General features: G+C 36.1%; 1 pseudogene across 1 annotated transcript in view; it reads right to left on the bottom strand.

Moving 5' to 3' along the window:
* LOC102143055 (coiled-coil domain-containing protein 144A) overlaps positions 1-12,565 on the bottom strand; it is a 119,772-nt pseudogene that overhangs the window by 30,783 nt on the left and 76,424 nt on the right. The window contains exons 13-16 of the transcript XR_012425376.1: positions 9,128-9,311; positions 8,441-8,569; positions 5,524-6,477; positions 3,283-3,420 (exon numbers count right to left, since the gene is read on the bottom strand). The product of XR_012425376.1 is annotated as a coiled-coil domain-containing protein 144A (transcript). The remainder of the gene's footprint in view (positions 1-3,282; positions 3,421-5,523; positions 6,478-8,440; positions 8,570-9,127; positions 9,312-12,565) is intronic.

The raw sequence follows: 12,565 nt of genomic DNA, 5'->3' as shown, positions 1-12,565 counted from the left end.
AAACAAAACTCTTATGCACTTGTGGAGGAGATGAGGAAGGAAGGAGATACACGATTTGAAGTATAAAGTTGAAAAAACTAGAAATACTTGATTAATAACCAAAAATCAGACATTGTACCTGATTTCAATGAACTGAAATTCTAAAAGTGATAAGCAGCTTTGGGTATTTATTAATCAATCTAGGATTCAGTCTTCATTTCGATTTCCTCAATGAGGAAATAAAAAAATATTATGGAATCAGTTTTAATAATCTCAGAAGTAAAACAAATGTAGTGTCCTTTGAGTGTTAAGCTATTAAACACAATTTCCCCTTTACCTTACTTCAAGCTCATTTGTATGGAGAAGGGAAGAGCGTCTCGTCTTTATGTTGTACCAAAATGCTTCTCCATATCATATAAATTGACTCTGAAATTTTGAATTTCATACAACCAATTCGACTACTTGTTTCTGATAAATGCCTGGACATGACCTGATTTCTAGTTGCTGCACTCCTGGAAGTTATTCTTTGAATGGGTTTATTCAATGAATTATGTGTTAAGTATTTATTCAATGAATTATGTGTTGAACTATAAAAGCATAGCTATGAATCTCTGTTTAAGCAAAAGGAGGTAAATGCAGGGAACTCTGGTTTCTGAGAATGTAGGATCTGTGCCAAGAAGAGAATTCAGCTCTGGGGGTGTACAAGAGAACCAGGTGCTGTGTCAAAAGAGGATCTAACTGTGAACTGCAACATGACGAATTAGCTCAATTTCCAACAAGGAAAGATGACAGCCTAGACTTAACCCTGCCCTTCATAGTTAGTTAAAATCTACACGTGACTCTATGAGTTAATAAAACATAATGCAATAAATAGTAGACAGAGTCAGCATATCCTGTGGCCAGGATTTGATGGAAATGGGAGTGAAGAGAGAGCCACTGGGTGAGAGACAAAAGGTATGACTGGAGAAAAAAAAATAATGGGATCTGTCTTCGTAAGCCTGACTCTCATCATGTCATGGAGTCAACAAGGCATAAGCTGGCTATACGCTCCTTCACGAAGCAAAAAGTGAAATTAAAGACATTCTACTACTTGAATTTCTATTCTTACGTAAGACAACTGGTAATAAGCAACAAGACTGAAAACGAGTTTTCCTAAAATGTGATTTGCTGCTGGCATAAGGATAGACATAGCTCAATATATTAGAATTGAGAATCCAAAAACAAACCCACACTTTTATGGTCAACTGATTTTCAACATGGGTGTAAAAAAATTAAATGAGAAATGAATAGATTTTTCAACAAATGGTGCTGGGACAACTGTATATCCACATGCAAAAGAATAACGGTGGACTTTCACCAAATCTCATATCTAAAAGTAACAAAATAGAACCAGTAAATGTAAGAACTAAAACTATAAAATTCCTAGAAGAAAACATAGCCATGAATCTTTGTGACTGCAAAAAAAAAAAAAAAAAAAAAAAAAAAAAAAATTAACTGGACTTCATCAAAATTTAAACTTCTGTGCTTGAACAGAGACCATCAAGAAAGTGAAAAGGAGGCTGGGCATGGTGGCTTACAGCTATAATCTCAACACTTTGGGAGGCTGAGGTTGGAGGATTGCTTGAGCTCAGGAGTTCAAAACCAGCCTGGGCAACATAGTGAGGCCTTCTCTCTACAATTTAAAATTATATAAATTTTGAAAACATAATAAATCATAAAAAAGAAAATAAAAAGGGAAGCCATGGAAAATATTTGGAAACATCTCCGATAAGGGACTTACACCGAGGGTATATAAAGAACTCTTAAAGTTCAGAAATTTAGGACAACCCAATTTTAATGTGGGCAAAGGATTTGAATAGACATTTCTCCAAAGAAGATATACAAATGGCTCATAAGCACATAGAAACGGGCTTAAAGTCATTCATTACTAGGGAAATGTGAATCAAAACCATATTGATTTTGATCAATGTGGTATGAGGTACCACTTCATACCTCTAGGTTGGAATCCTTTTTCAATCAAAAATATGAAAATATTGGCAAGGATGTGGAGAAATTAGAACCCTCATACAATGCTGATGGGAATGTAAAATGGTGCAACCACTTTGGAAAGCAGACTGGCAGCTCCTCAAAAGGTTAAGCAAAGAGTTGCCATATGACCCAGAAATTCAACTCATATGTATACACCCAAGAGAAAGGAACACATATGCAAACACAAAAACTTGTACATAAAAGTTCACAGCAGCATGATTAGTAATAGCCAAAATATGGAAAAAATCCAAAGGTCCATCACCTGATGAATGGCTAAATAAATGAGTGGTATGTCTACGCCGTGGAAAATTATTCAGCGATAAGGTGAAATTAAATACTGATACATGTTACAACACAATGAACCTTAAAAATGTTATGCTTAGTAGAAGCCAGTCACAAAAGACTACCACATATTGTGTAATCCAACTGATATGTAGTGTCCAGAGTGGGCTAATCTATGGAAACAAGACAGATTGCTGGCTCTTTCCAGGGTCATGAAAATATCCTACAGTTGATGATGGTGATGGTTACACACTCTGGGAATATACTAAGAGACCATGAATTGTACACGTTCAATGGGTAAACTGTATGGTATGAGAAGTATGTCTCAGTAAAATTGTTTTTAAAAATTCAGTGGTAGAATCTAGATACATCTCTTAATTCTGTACTTTGGATGTACATACTATACATGATTTGTAAAAAAGCACAATATACTTAAAATGAAAGGAAAATGAAGGAAGTGCCTAACGTTTCAAGTAGTTTGTAAATTAAAACATTTGCATTTTGAAGAATAGTACTATAGCCTTTCTGTACAAGTTATCCTGAAATTCATGAAATAAATATACACAGATTCTGTACCCATTCACAAAAGTAAAGATAAGAAATAAGACAATTTTCTGGAACATTCTATTAAGCATTATCCTACAATTTAATCTGGCTTGCCTCACCATGGCAATAGAGAAATTACTAAAAAATACCACTTCACAGAAAAAAAAAAAGTCTCTCAACTTCTGTGAGGAATACTGAATAATTCCCAACTTTCTTAAGGGTCTTTGGAAATGATCCTTATTTTTAAAATGTATGTACTTATGAGGAGAAAAGGAGAGAATGAAAGCCAGAGGTTAAGAAACAAGTGCATTATAAACATAATAAAATTGTAATAAAATGAATTATAATAAAAATACAAAAGAAAGTCATCCACTGCAATTAGTATCCTAAAACATCTGACATTATTTCACCACCTATAGATTAACTGTTGATATGTTTCATACATACTTCACTTCTGATTTGACCCAATTTCTTCTTTGAATTGAGTGTCTCATCTAAATTAATGTGACAACGTGATGTAGCCTCTGATGTAGGTTGTTGTTTTAGGGGATCGGTCCATTCTTGTTGGAGTTGTCTCATAACTACCTGTGAAGGTATTTTTAATTGTTACTGATTTATAAATCACCTTATTATTAAATTATGGTAGTAAGATTTAACTCTAACATACATACCTTGAAAAATATCAACACATATATGGTTCACCTCCTTATGTGCACACATTCTTGTTTATTATTGAATTCAGTCAAGGACATAGAAGGTGTTATCTTCCTGCCAAATCAGTTTTCTGTTAACTTAGGCAATAGATTCAGCCCACTATTCACTCTTCCCTGAAACATCTGCAATGCTTAACAACCTACTGAAGTCTAAAATAGAAATCAGTTTGTGGGTGGGGCTGTTGGTGGTATATCCCACACTGTGAAATGTTTTCCCCTTCTTTTTTATTAGAAGCTCAAATCAACCTCAGAGTTCCTTGCATATTCAATTGCCTGCTCAGATCTTTCCAAAAGATTTTTATCTCAGAATACAAGTAAAATTCCAATGGCCTTTGAGGCCCTAGGTAACCTGGCCTCTACCTCCCTCCTGACCTCAGCTCCTACAACTATCTCACCTATTCAGTCCATTCCTGCTATATGTGGAATCCTGCCACCTCTCATTAGTTTGAAAATGGGACTCAATGCCAAACAAGTAAATCACAGATAGCCACAATTACCTCTGTACTGGTCAAAGTTATATCTGAATGATAGGTAGTGAGACTTGAAATGAAAATTATGAGCAAATTCTTTGTAAAAACATTCAAAGTAAATTATAAATACCAGTGGTAAGATTAAATCTAACATGGCTTTTCTGAAATTCACATCTGTCCCAAATTATGACTTAATAAAAAGTAAATGCCTTTAGGTGGGGGTGCGATGGCTCACGCCTGTAATCCCAGCACTTTGGGAGGCTGAGGCTGGTGGATCACCTGAGGTCAGGAGTTCAAGACCAGCCTGGTCAACATGGTGAAACCCCGTTTCTACTAAAAATACAAAAATTACAGCGCAAGACTCCATCTCAAAAGAAAAGAAAGAAAGAAAGAAAGAAAAGTAAATGCCTTTAAAGAATTGAGAGGTCATAACAAGTAATTTGAGACTGAAATTGTCTCAGATTTAAGTCAAATTGATATGAATAAAAATAAGATTATACCAACTTAAATACATCACAAAACTACTGAAGGAAAAGTATTATGAGATACAGGAGTACACTTCAGTTCACCTGGGAAATCTGGAATTAATGGTCAAAGTAACCCTCCTCACTGAATCTTAATTTCAAAATACTCACGTCAAATATGAGCATTTCTGTTTATCTGCTTCATCATCGTCTTAAAACAGGGCCACATAAAGGCACTGCAATGATCATTTCAGCAGCATAAGACTACATTGTGAGTATTAGTCTGTACCTATTAACACTGCAACTGAACTTAAAATTTCATAGATGACACAATTTCTTTACTCAAAGTAAAGCATCTTTCAGGTTTAACTTCTTTTTTGCTGTACATTTCTAGGCTGATATAGCAAATACATTTATCATCTATATATTTTTATATTTAACTAGATACTGAGGGAAGAGAGAGACCCTCTCACATTGTTTTATATTGTTTAATACTCAGAAAAGGAAAGAGAAGAGAAACTAAAGGCAGGTAGCCCAGCACCTAGGAACCAGACCCGAAACCAGGCCTGGGCCTGCTTGACCCAAACCTGGTAGTTAAAATTCAACCCCTGACCTAGCAACTGATGTTATCTATAGATTCCAGACATTGTATGGAAAGACATTGTGAAACCTCCTGTTCTGTTCTGTTTCACTCTGACCGCTGGTGGCGCTCGCAGCCCCTGTCACGTACCCCCTGGCTTGCAGCCCCTGTCATGTACCCCCTGGCTTGCTCAATCAATCACGACCCTCTCATGTGGACCCCCTTAGAGTTGTGAGTCCTTTAAAGGGACAGAAGTTGAGCACCTGACGAGCTCGAACTTTAAGAGGCTAGCCTGTCGATGCTCCCAGCTGATTAAAGCCACTCCCTTCACTATCTCCATGTCTGAGGGGTTTTGTCTGCGGCTTGTCCTGCTACAGATACACCATTTAGCCATAACCAAATATTACTTTACATTTTCTATCAGGAAGATTGAAAAATATTTTATCTTTCTTAATACTTACTTTTCTTCGTGCTTTCTCTTTCTCACATTGATGCATTCTTTCTTGTAAATGATTATATTCATCCATCAACTCCTTGTTCTTCTCTTGTAGTGAAAGAATCTTCTTTTCACTCTCAGCTTGAAGATTTTTGGCAAAAGCATGAAATTGGTCTTGGATAGTACTGATTGTCTTTTCCTGACTGTTAGCTTTCTTGTGAGCATCATCAAGTTGCTGTGGAAGCAATGTATTTTCACTTTGTAGTTGAGATAATCTCTCCTCTACAGATTCCTGCTTGGCAATGTATTTCTTCAGTTTGTGTTGTTCAGTTTGGTACATTTGTTCAATTTCTTTCTTCTCACAGTGTGTTTGGCTGAGGTCTCTTTGCAAACGTTCCAAAATCAAACTCTTTCTTTCAACAGCATCTCTTGTGTTATGGAGCTGAATTTGTAGGCTGCTGATTTTACTTTCAGCATTAGAAAGTTTTTCAGAAAGAATCTCAGTCTTAGCTTGTAGGTCAGACATATCAACCTTTTTCTTGTCCTGTAAATGAACCCACTCTTGTCTTGTTCTCTGGAAATCAAGTTTTGGGTCTCTTGATGTCTGACTTTCATCACAATCACGTAGAGCAGCAGCCAATCTACAGCGATACGATTCCATTTCTATTTCCAGTCTTTCTTGGTTCTGTTTCTTATTTTCCAGTTCAGAATTGAGTATTTTATTCTCAGCTGTCAGATCGTTCAGCTGTCCACTGTACTGCAGTATTGTTTTTGTTAATTTTTCCTCATTTAGTTTTATAATTTTTTGAAGGTTATCATTCTTTTCTTTCACAACCTCAATGTCTTCAAAATATTTCTTTTCCTTTTGCTGGTTCTGATTATTTACTGTATCTATTTCCAGTCTCAGCAAGGCAATTTCTTCCTGCAACATGCAATTTTCATGCAAGAGATCCTTTTCTTTTTTATGCCTATGAGAAATCTAAGTAAGAAAGGAAACATTTAGTAGCACTCAATAAAATGACATATCATGATTTCCTCTGAAATTAAAGAATAACCTGAACATGTATACAATGAAAAGATTGCCATAAGTGGATATCCAACTGGAAAAAAATATTGGATCGAAACTTCAAACCTCATAGAACATAAATTCCCAAAACTTGCATAAATTTATTTGAAGATAATGAATCCATGAAAGTAAAAAATAAATGACTGGAGCATTTTTAAGCATCTCGAATTCGAAGACTTTCCCTGAATTACAACAAATTCAAAGGCATAAAATGAAAGATTAATAAATGTGACTACATTAAAAAATTGGCTTTACACTCTAACATCTAACCTATACACCACCCTATAGTAAAAGCTGTAGCTTTGCATATATCTGGACAAAGGAAATTTCCCAACTTTAAGTTCTGTTTTTTTTTTTTTCCTGAGAATATTCTATAGCCATTTTATTTTTCTAACATTTTTATTGTCAGTTATATAAGAATTACATTTATTCATAAATGCTAAATCTAAGCATTATATTAGGTTTTTTTGTTTGTTTGTTTGTTTTTTGAGACAGGGTCTCCACTCCATCACTCAGGTTAGAGGGCAGTGGCACAATCAAGACTTACCGTAGCCTTGGCCTCCCAGGCTCAGGTGATTCTCCCACTTCAGCCTCCTGGGTAGCTGAACTAGAGGCACACGCCCCCCCACCCAGCTAAATTTATTTGTACTCTTTGTAGAGATGGGGTTTCGCCATGCTGCCCAGGCTGGTCTGGAACTCCTGGGCTCAAGCGATCCACCCACCACAGCCTTCCAAAGTGCTGGGATTACAGCATGAGCCCCTGCGCCTGGCCTTGTACCAAGCACTTATACATACATCACTGAACTCATTTATGTCACAATTCTGAAAGGAGAGGTCAAAAAATATGCAAGCTGAAGGATTTTCCCTAGGTCCTCTTACTTTACTTCTAGTGCTCTTCCACCAAATCTGGATTACTTCTGTGTTGTAAATATAGAAATATAGCAATAACTTCTGTTTCCTCTTTATAATGTTTGAAACAGAAATAAGCATGAAACAGGGGAACAAAATACTTACCAATAAATTATCACTAAGTTTATATTATGGCATATCATTGTTTTCAAAGTTCTTTGCACTGATATGAGACGTTACTTGGAGCAAACTGTTACTCTCCTCAAAAGTAAGGGGAATGGCATCTGAAGTATAGCCTCTGAACTGGCTTTACATTTCATCTTTACTACCAATGGAAATAATAATGTGACCTCTCCATTAATATGTTAGGAAGATGAAATCATGTCTGAAAACTAGAACGTCTGTTGTTAGTAGCAAGGGTTTTGAGATTGTGGAAAGATCATTAATTCCTATGAAAAATAACAAAGGTTTCTCCTTTGGATAAGGCTACTGTGAATGTCACTACTCGACTCTTGCAGAGTTGAATTAAGAACATGACTTTGGGCCAGGCATGGTGGCTCACGCCTGTAATCCCAGCACTTTGGGAGGCTGAGGCGGATGGATCACAAGGTCAGGAGATCGAGACCATCCTGTGAATGGCAAAACCCCGTCTCTACTAAAAATACAAAAAATTAGCCAGGCGCGGTGGCGGGCACCTGTAATCCCAGCTACTTGGGAGGCTGAGGTGGGAGGATGGCATGAACCCAGGAGGCGGAGCTTGCAGTGAGCAGAGATTGCGCCACTGCCCTCCAGCCTGGGCAACTGAGTGAGACTCCGTCTCAAAAAAAAAAAAAGAACATGATTTTATCCAATGGGCCAAAACTGCCAGAACCACTATCACCACCCTTAAATGTGTGTGTGTGTGTGTGTGTGTGTGTGTGTGTGTGTGTGGTTCAAAAATCCATTATACTTTCCAAGTTGCATAGAGTTGTTTTTTAAAAATACATTCACATACAAAAATATATTTGGAAATAACTAAAGAAAATACCTCAGAATTAATTTTCTTTTGAGCAATTTCTAGCTCCTTTTGTTTACTCGTCAGAATCTGATCTTGTAATATTCTGGCATTCTGTTCTTCAGAAAGTTGCTTCTGGACATCGTTTCGCTCCTGCACAACCTAGAGATAACATGGAGGTTTTGGTCTAATAGCACTGAAAAAGAAAGTCTAAAAGGTTAATTAAGAGCAGACTTTCTCTTATAAAACGGTTAAAAGGAAGTAGCTTGTTAAAGCACAAGAACTTTTATCCCTCAAGAATCGCTCAAATCTTAATTGCACACATGACAGCTAAATTTGTCAAAGAGAAAAACAGTTCTTAAATATGGGAAGATACAGCATTGTGAAATAAAATTTCTTTCAAAACATTTAACTAGTGTCATTATAGTTTCAAAGCTATTTAGCCTGTATATTAACATAAACAATGTGCAAATGAACATCTATGTTAGTGATTAAACTCAACTTATCCTCCATTCTGAAAACACAGACTAAGCATCTACTAGATACCAAGGTTTACAGTAAATAATTTTAACTATAAATGCCATGGTTCATTTTTAAGAGGAGATAACAGTTTTGGTTTGTTTTAAACCTAAATTATATACATGAACCCAAAAAAATTATAAGTAATATTGATGAAACATAAAGTTAGAAATATGAAGTTTTCACCAAAGATTAATCTACCAGATCCAAGTTGTTTCTTACTGTCTTCAACTCCTTAACGAGTCTTCTCAGTGTCCATTTAAGTCGTTGCTTCATTTCAACCTCTTTCCCACATTCCTCTTCTTTTAGTCTTAACCGTTCACTATATTTATTATATAACATGACAGCATTTCCTTTCTCCTCTTTTTCTTGTTTTAAGGCAAGTCTGCAGTTAAATATGGATTACATTAAAATGTGTTTTGTTAGAAAATAAAAAAGTTGATTTCGTTATCTGGCTCTTCTCATGTGGGTTTATTATCCTCATAGAAACCCCTATGCTCTTCTTTCCTTTCTAGTTCTCATGCTTTTAATTTCTCACTTCAGTCTCTTTCAAGGGACATATATATTTAAAAGGTAGTGAGGAAAGAAACAGTCCATTACCTGGTAAGTTTCGGTTACTAGTAACCCTGGTAAATATTACCGAAAAGCATATTTGAAATGTTTCAGTAAAGTAACAAGTTGAAGAAAATTACTTCTTTTTCACGTTATGCAAGTTGAAAATTAGTTAATTAGAACAGATCATTTAGAGTTAGCTAATTTAAAAGAAGTTACTGTTTACAAACAAGTTTAGAAATTCACTAGAAATGCATTTTCGTCTTTATGAAATATTGTATGTGTAAAAATCATTTACAGTGTAAGATAACACCTTCAGATGTCATTCACACAACATGTATCTGCAGATTACTGTAATCCAAGACTAGGCTAAGCTGTCTAGTAACTGTTACCCCCATCCTTTTTATGTTTCTCTTTTTGGTAACACTTTCAACTTATCTTCTTGATTCTTATGTATTTTATAAGCAATTTTAAAATCTCTTTTTGGAACAAGACAGGATCTAATATCTAATATAAAAGTAAAGGATAATGTGTGTTTCAGCATTGAATTTGGAATTAATTTTTTCTGCATATGAGAGATATGGAATAAACTAATCATCAATTACTTTCCATTTTACTTCTTATTTCATGCATGTTTAGAATAAAACTGGGAAGTCCTAGCCAGAGCAATCAGATAAGAGAAAGAAAGACAGGGCATCCAAATTGGAAAAGAGAAAGTCAAACTATCTCTGTTTGCCTATGACATAATCTTTTAGCTTAGAAAACCCTAAAGACTCCTAGATTTGATCAATGAAATCGGTAAAAGTCTCAGGTTACAAAATCAATGTACACAAATCAGTAGCACTAGTAAACATCAAGAATGACCAAGGTGAGAATCAAATCAAGAACCTAATCCCTTTTACAATAGCTGCAACAACAACAAAAAATCTAGGAATATACTTAACCAAGGAGGTGAAAGATCTCTACAAGAACTAGAAAGCACTGCTGAAGGAAATAATAGATGACACAAACAAATGGAAATATGCCCTATGTTCATAGATTAGAAGAATCAATACAGTGAAAATGACCATATTAACCAAAGCAATCTACAGATTTGATGCAATTCCTATCGACGTACCACTGTCACTCTTCACAGAATTAGAGAAAATACTCCTAAAACTCACAGGGAATCAAAAAAGAGCCTGAAGAGCCAAAGCAATCCCAAGTAAAAAAACAAAGCCAGAGGCATCACATTACCAGATTTCAAACCATACAAGGCTAAAGTAACCAAAAGAGCATGGTACTTGTATAAAAGTACATACATAGACCAATGGAACGGAGTAGTGAACCTAGAAATAAAGCCAAGTATGTATAACCAACTGACCTTTCACAAAGTGTACAAAGACATAAACTGGGCAAAGAACACCCTATTCAATAAATGGTGTTGGGAAAATTGAATAGCCACATGTAGAAAAACGAAACTGGATCCCTATCTCTAACCATATATAAAAATTAACTCAAGATGGATTAAGCCTAACATGGTGGCTCACATCTGTAATCCTGGTGCTTTGGGAGGCCAAGGCAGGAGAAGGGCTTAATCCCAGGAGTTTGAGACCAGCCTGGGCAATATAGTGGGACCTTATCTCCACCAAAAATATATATATACACACATATAATATATATATAACATATTATATATTTATATATATATATATATATATATTTTTTTTTTTTTTTTCTTTTCTTTGAGACAGAGTCTCATTCTTTTGCCCAGGCTGGAGTACAGTGACATGATCTCGGCTCACTGCAACTTCCGCCTCCCGAGTTCAAGCGATACTCTTGCCTCAGCCTCCCGAGTAGATGGGAATACAGACATGCGCCACCACACCCAGCTAATGTTGGTTATTTTAGTAGAGACGGGGTTTCATCATGTTGGTCAGGCTGGTCTCGAACTCCTGACCTCGTGATCTGCCCACCTCGGCCTCCCAAACTACTGGGATTACAGATGTGAGCCACCAAGCCCGGCCCCCAAAATTATTTTTTTAATTAAAAAAGAGATGGATTAAAAACTTAAATCTATAACCTGAAACTACAAAAAAATCTGAAAGAAAGCCTAGGAAAAAACTCTTTTGGGCACTGGCCTAGGCAAAGAATTTATGATGAAGACCCCAGAACTAAATGCAACAAAAACAAAAATAAATAAATGGGACCTAATTAAATGAAAGGGCTGGCCTAGCATGGTGGCTCAGACCTATAATCTCAGCACTTTGGGAGGCTGAGGTGGGCAAATCACCTGAGGTCGGGAGTTCGAGACCAGCCTGACCAACATGGAGAAACCTTGTCTCTACTAAAAATACAAAACTAGCCAGCGTGGCGGCACGAGCCTTTAATCCCAGCTACTTGGGAGGCTGAGGCAGGAGGATCACTTTAACCCAGGAGGCAGAGGTTGTGGTGAGCTGAGATCATGCCATTGCACTCCAGCATGGGCAACAAGAGTGAAACTGTCTCAAAAAAGAAAAGAAAAGAAAGGAAAAGTCTTCTGCACAGCAAAAGAAATAATCAGAGTAAACAGACAATGCACAAAATAGGAGAAAATATTTGCAAACTATGCATCTGACAAAGGACAACAAATCAACAAGAAAAATGAAAATAATCCCATCAAAAAGTGCACAAATTACATGGACAGATATTTCTCAAAAGAAGATGCACAAATGGCCAACAAACATATTTTAAAATGCTCAACATCACTAATATTCTGGGAAATGCAAACTAAAACAACAAGGAGCTATAACCTTACTCCAGAATGCTCATTATTAAAAAGTCAAAAAACAATAGATGTTGGTGCAGATGTGGTGAAAAGGGAATGCTTATACACTGCTAGTAGGGATGTAAATTAGTACAACCTCTATGAAAAACAGTAGAGAGGTTTCTCAAAGAACTAAAATAGAGCTACCATTCAATCCAACAATCCTCTACTGGGTATCTACCCAAAGGAAAAGAAATCATTATATCAAAAATACACCTGCAAATGTATGTCGATTGCAGCACATTTCACAATTGCAAAGATATGGAAGTATTCCATCAACTGACGAATGGAATAAATAATAT

Source organism: Macaca fascicularis, chromosome 16, assembly GCF_037993035.2.
Source record: "Macaca fascicularis isolate 582-1 chromosome 16, T2T-MFA8v1.1".
NCBI lineage: Eukaryota > Metazoa > Chordata > Mammalia > Primates > Cercopithecidae > Macaca > Macaca fascicularis.
The sequence above is the reverse complement of the archived record's forward strand: the minus strand, read 5'-3'. Positions and strand labels throughout refer to the sequence as shown.